The sequence below is a fragment of the Microtus ochrogaster genome, chromosome X (assembly GCF_000317375.1).
Source record: "Microtus ochrogaster isolate Prairie Vole_2 chromosome X, MicOch1.0, whole genome shotgun sequence".
Taxonomy (NCBI): domain Eukaryota; kingdom Metazoa; phylum Chordata; class Mammalia; order Rodentia; family Cricetidae; genus Microtus; species Microtus ochrogaster.
In genome coordinates this window covers 15,982,656-15,988,655 of record NC_022026.1, presented here as the reverse complement: position 1 = coordinate 15,988,655, position 6,000 = coordinate 15,982,656, and positions in this window count along the sequence as shown.

Here is a 6,000-nt window from a genome sequence, read left to right as displayed (position 1 = left end):
CTTCCTTCCTTCCTTCCTTCCTTCCTTCCTTCCTTCCTTCCTTTCTTTCTTTCTTTCTTTCTTTTTTTTGTCTTTTTCAAGGTAGGGTCTCAATGTATAGCTCTGGCTGTCCTGGAATTCACCTTGTAGAACAGGCTGGCCTCGAATTCACAGTGGTTCGCTTGGCTCTGCCTCCAGAGTGCTGTGATTAAAGGCGTGTGCCACTATGCCCAGCTCTCCTGAACGTTTTATGTCTAGTGATATTCCTGGTTCTGGAATCTAGTTTGCCTAATATTAGATGGGATAACAGGATAGATTTCTGCCTCTTTCCACTTTACCAGCTATAGTAAGAAGCACGTGTTACCATATTTATTTTGATTCTGGATGATCTACCACCACACCTCAAGCTTGGATGGACAGACTTGGCCAACCAGGCTATCAATTCCACTCCTGATTTTTGAACTTTAACTATAACACTTAAATCATTTTCCTTCCTGCTTACCATGACTCATTTTGCTCGGTTTTATGAAGTTTTCCATTGTCAATTTCTCATTTGGAATTTCGGATCACAAACCTAGTGTACACTGTGGTTCATAATTTTGGTTGTTCAACTTAGCAGATCATCTGTTTCTTCAGCCATATTTATTATGCATACCACATGAAATTTTCTTCTTACTTGTTTATTCATTTTGTCCTCTTTGTTTTTATTTCTTGTTTTGCTTTTATTTTAGGAACCACTTTGCTAGCTTTTTCTTATTGTTGTTTTGGTTTATATGGAAATTGTGATTCTCATAAAACTCTTGATTACTCCAGTCTCCTAATCATCCTTTTTATTTATTATGAACAAGATTGTTATTTGATTTTTTTCAAGATAGGTTTCTGATGGGGGAGAGTCTTCTGTTTTGTGTTAATTTCATTGGTTAAATAAAGAGACTGCCTTGGCCCTTTAATAGGACATAAAATTAGGTAGACGTAGTAAACAGAACAGAATGCTGGAAGAAAGAAGCTGAGTCAAGGAGTCGCCATGATTCTCTTACCGGACACAGACGCAGGTTAAGATCGTCCTTGTTGAGACACTTTGTGGTGTTACAGGGATATTAGAAATGGGTTAGATCGATATGTAAGAGCTAGCCAGTAAGAGGCTGAAACTAATGGGCCAGGCAGTTTCTTTATTTAACCAATGAAACAACAGATAGAAAGATGACCCTCCTCCAATAGGTTTCTTCTTGTTGTCCTGACTGTCCTTGAACTTTCTCTGTAGACCAGGCTAGCCTCAAACTCATAGAGATCCACTGGCCACTACCTCTAAGTGCTGAGACTAAAGGTGTGCACCACCTTCACCCAGCCTAATCATCCTCTTTAAACCTGAAAATCCTCATTTTTGTTTTGTCATATAAGTTGATAATTTGTTTAATTTGCTTTATGTTAGGTGGCCGGGGAAGGGACAATGCTTGGATCATTACATTTCCAGAAAACTGTAACTTCAAATGCATTCCAGAGGATGTAATCTCAAAAGTGCTCAACTACTTGACATCTATTGCAAGGTATAGTATTTCATTACATTCAAAAACTCTTGTTTTATATCAAATACATACTTGAAGTGTATAAGAGGAAGGTTGCTTGTTAGTATAGTTCTTATTGTTATTGTGAATAGTAAATAAACGTCACCTAATGTATATAAATATAACAAAAGAGGAGGTTGACAGCTACTTAAATTCTTCAATTCTTTTTTATTTGTTCATTTGTTTTATTTTTTGAGACAGGGTTTCTTCCTTTTTTGGTTTTTCAAGTTATGGTTCCTCTGTAGCTTTGGAGCCTGTCCTGTAACTAGCTCTGTAGACCAGGCTGGCCTTAAACTCATAGAGATTCGCCTGTCTCTGCATCCTGAGTGCTAGGATTAAAAGTGTGCACCTCCAATGCCCAGCCAAGACAGGGCTTTTCTGTGTAGCCCTGGCTGTCCTGAATCTCACTCTGTAGACCAGGCTGGCCTCAAACTCACAGGTATCTGCCCGCCTCTGCCTCCAGAGTGCTGGGATTGAAAACCTGTGCCACCATCACCTGCCTAAATTCTAAATATATTTAAAAATATATTGTAAAATATAGGCTGAAGATGCAAAATACATCCTGAGGAGAAAATATATAAATATGCCAAGGAGCTATGTAAGTAGATTAATACTCTAGAAGTTTTGGCCCTCACAAAGTATGGCAGTCATCTATAAAAGAATACTTTACTAGCCAAGAGTGAAGAAAGCCATTTATCTCTTTGTCCAAGGATTACATACAGCAGTGGTGTTGGGGGAACTACTAGGCAGGATAATATGATAATAAAATCAGTTGGCACTAGTGTATGTTAAAATGAAAAAAGTAAAAGCTTCCTTAGGGGGTATGGAGAGATTTCTCAACAGTAAGAGCACTTGTTGCACAATCGTTAGGGCCATTTATCAGATCCCAGCCTCCACATAACAATCCAGGTGTCTCACACAGCAGCTATGAGCAGGTAGAACAGGAGAATCACTGGGGCTTTTGGGTCTCCAGCTTAGTCAAGAAAATGTGAGCCCCACATTTAGGGAAAGGACCTTACCTCAAAAGAATAGGTGGAGAGGGAAAGAGGAAGATACCTAATTCTCTCTCTTTCTCTCTCTCTCTCGCTCTCTCCACACACACTCCCTTTGAGATTATATTTATATTGAATATAATCTATCTGTCTATCTGTCTATCTATCTATCTATCTATCTATCTATCTATCTATCTATCTATCTATCTATCTATCTATTTATCATCTATGATCTATCTATCTGACAGGACCATACTTTGTAGATGCGGCTGGCTGGCTGGCCCGTCTAGACTTCCCTATGTACTTCCTTTTGTAGACCAGACTGGCCTCACATTGACAGAGATCTGCCTACTTCTTTTTCCAGAGTGCTGGCATTAAAGGCCTATGCCACCATACCCAGCCAAGATAAAATTTTAAAGGAGGCAGTTTTCATTTAGAATAAATGAAATATATTCATTTCTCTAAAGAATAGAAACATAATTTACTGGAAGAGTCTTATGAACAAAAATTGAGCTCTAAAAGAGTAAAATTTTTATTTTACCCATTGAGGATTAAAAGTATTGTTAGGGCAAATCAAAGTTATATTATCCATTAAACTGCCTTCCCTCAAACTCAAACAGCAGGCTGTAGTGGAAAACAATATATTTAACCATATATATTTTCAAGTGAACAAAAAGATCATTGATAGATTACTGTGTGAAGTTAAGCTTGATGTAATGAAAGGCAGAAGCTATTCAGTTTTCTTCCCACCAATATTTCAAGATTCTAAATTAATTTTCCTAATCCATCTTTATGATAAACCTTTTCCTATTTCATTTTCATATGTATGCATGTGTTTTTGTGTGAGTGAACGCCATGTCTGTGTGTGTGCCTGTGGAAGCCAGGAAAGGACAATGGATTCCTTGGACCCGGAGTTACAGGTGATTGTGAGTCACTATGTAGGTACTGGGAATCAAACTCAGGACCTCTGTAAGAGGAGCAAGTACTCTTAATCTCTGAGCCACCTCTCCAGCCACCTCATTTTCCTATTTAAAAGACTGAAGTTAGTACTGAAAAAGAAAGTTTAAATATAGGGGAATATAGATTTAAAATATTTTTTAAAGAGTGCTTTTTGGGGTTTAATTTGAGATCTAGCTCTCCTGGAATTCACTCTGTAGACCAAGCTGACCTCAAATTCACAGAGATTCACCTTACTCAGCCTCCCTGAGTGCTGTGATTAAAGGCATATAACACTACTTCTTGGCTAAGATAGCACTTTCAAAGCTAAACTTTTCTTCAAGTAAACATTAACTGTAAAATAGTCATAAATAAAGACACATATAACAAATAAGAGTTCTTACTGACAAAAAATTATTATTTCTTTTCTTGTAGACAAAATGGATCTGACTCCCGATTTACTATTATTCTGGATCGCAGACTGGATACATGGTCTTCCCTCAAAATTTCCCTCCAGAAAATCTCAGTAAGTACTCTACAGGAATTTCTTCTTTACTTATACTTTGCCTTTTGAAAATATGGATTATTTTGATGTTGATGGAAACAATAAATGTTGATATTGATATAGTGAAAAGGGAAAGTCGGAAGGCTTTGTGGTCTGAAGTAAAGAACTCAGACAGGTCTCAGTGAAGAACTTGAGACCCCACTATAAGTCCTGGTGGAAAGAATGAAGAATTGATGGTTCAAATTATAAGTGAGCAAAGACTTGTGGTTCTGTATGACTTCCAGAGGAAGGCATATATTTTATGGGACCTTTTGGAAAATGGAGGTATCTATGTTGTATACCTATGACACATAGAAAATTGTGAAGAAAAAATTTCAAGCAGTAGTTCAGTTGGTATTCTAAGCACCCAGCGATAAGCCCTCCCATTTTTTTCTTCTCAAATATTTATTGTTTATTTCTGGCAAAAATCTAGTATATTAGTGTATTATTAGTAGTATATTTGTTATCTCTTGTCAGCTCCTGTGGCCTGAAGTTCTCTGTCTCCTGACTGACTCAGAGGCTACTTCTACCAGAAGAAGTCTATTTACTTACAAAGGCATGACAAATATTGAGGTTGTTGAAGTTCTGAGTCATTACTGTTTTGCTATATTGTTTGTTGACAAACATAAAAGCATACTAACACTTAGAGCCAGATATAGTAGCAAAGTGAATAAGATCATCTATTTCATATCCATCATGAGTTATTCCTTATTTGGGGGCCATTTAGTAGGGGTTTTCTTTTATTTGTTCATAACAGGTATTTAATCATAAATAGTACATCCTAATTTCTTTTACTTTTACTTTTGCTAATATAAAACTTTCTGAAAGCAGAAGGGCTCATGACTCTGGGCGGTAGTCTACTAGAGCAGAGAAGTAATAGTGGCAGGAACATGAAGCAGCTGATCACAATATATTCTTAGCCAGAAGAACAGAGAAATGAGTGTGTACATGCTAGTGCACAGCTCACTTTCTCCACTGTCACATAATCCAGGATGTCGTGCCTTGCAAATGGTGCCACCCATAGTGGGCAGGTCTTCCTGCCTCAGTGAACACAATTAAGATAATCCCCCACAGACATCTTCCAGAGGCCCATCTCCCAGGTGATTTTAGATTTTTGTCAAGTTAACACTTAGCACTAACCATCACACAGTAAAGAGAGCCTAAAAGTCAAACAAAGTACTAAAATAAAATAACAATACTGACTGTAGCTCTGTCGGTAGAGTGTTTGCCTACAAAGCACTGGGTTCCATCCCCAGCACTACACAAATCGGGTATGGTGGGTGGTACATGCTTGTAATCCTTCTACTCAGGAGGCAGGGGCAGGAGGATAGACAGTTCAAAGTCATATTCAGTTACATAGTGAATTTAAAACCAGTCTGGGCTATATGAGACCATGTCTCAAACAACAACTACAGAAAGGCCTTCATGAGTGCATTTTTCTGCTCTAAAGCATTCATAGTTCTAAGTATGATTGATACTCCTTTTTCTTGATTAAGAGACCCATGTAAAAAGCTGTGGAAACAGGACAATCAGTGAGACTTGCTGGCGGGTAGCCTAGTTCCAGGCCCTGTGACAGAATCTGTCTTGATGGAGAAAGGCAAGAGTGACAGAGCAGGAGACTGAACACCTTTTGGTTTCTGTGCATGCACATGGGTATACGAACACACACACACACACACACACACTTATACTCACTGTATTAGTTATTTTTGTTGTTGTTGCTGTAATAAGACACTTCAACCAGAGCAACTTGTAGAACAAAGTTTATTGGGGTTTATGGTTTCAGAAGGATAAGAACCATCATGGCAGGGAATCCTGACAGCAAGTGGCAGGCATGGTGGCAGGAAGCAGATGCTGAGAACTCGCATCCTGAACTGCAAGCATGGAGAGGAGAGAGCAGTTGGAAATGAGTCTTTAAACTCTTGCTGGGTGGTGGTGGTGCATGCCTTTAATAACCAGCACTTGGGAGGCAAGAGGCAGAGGCTGA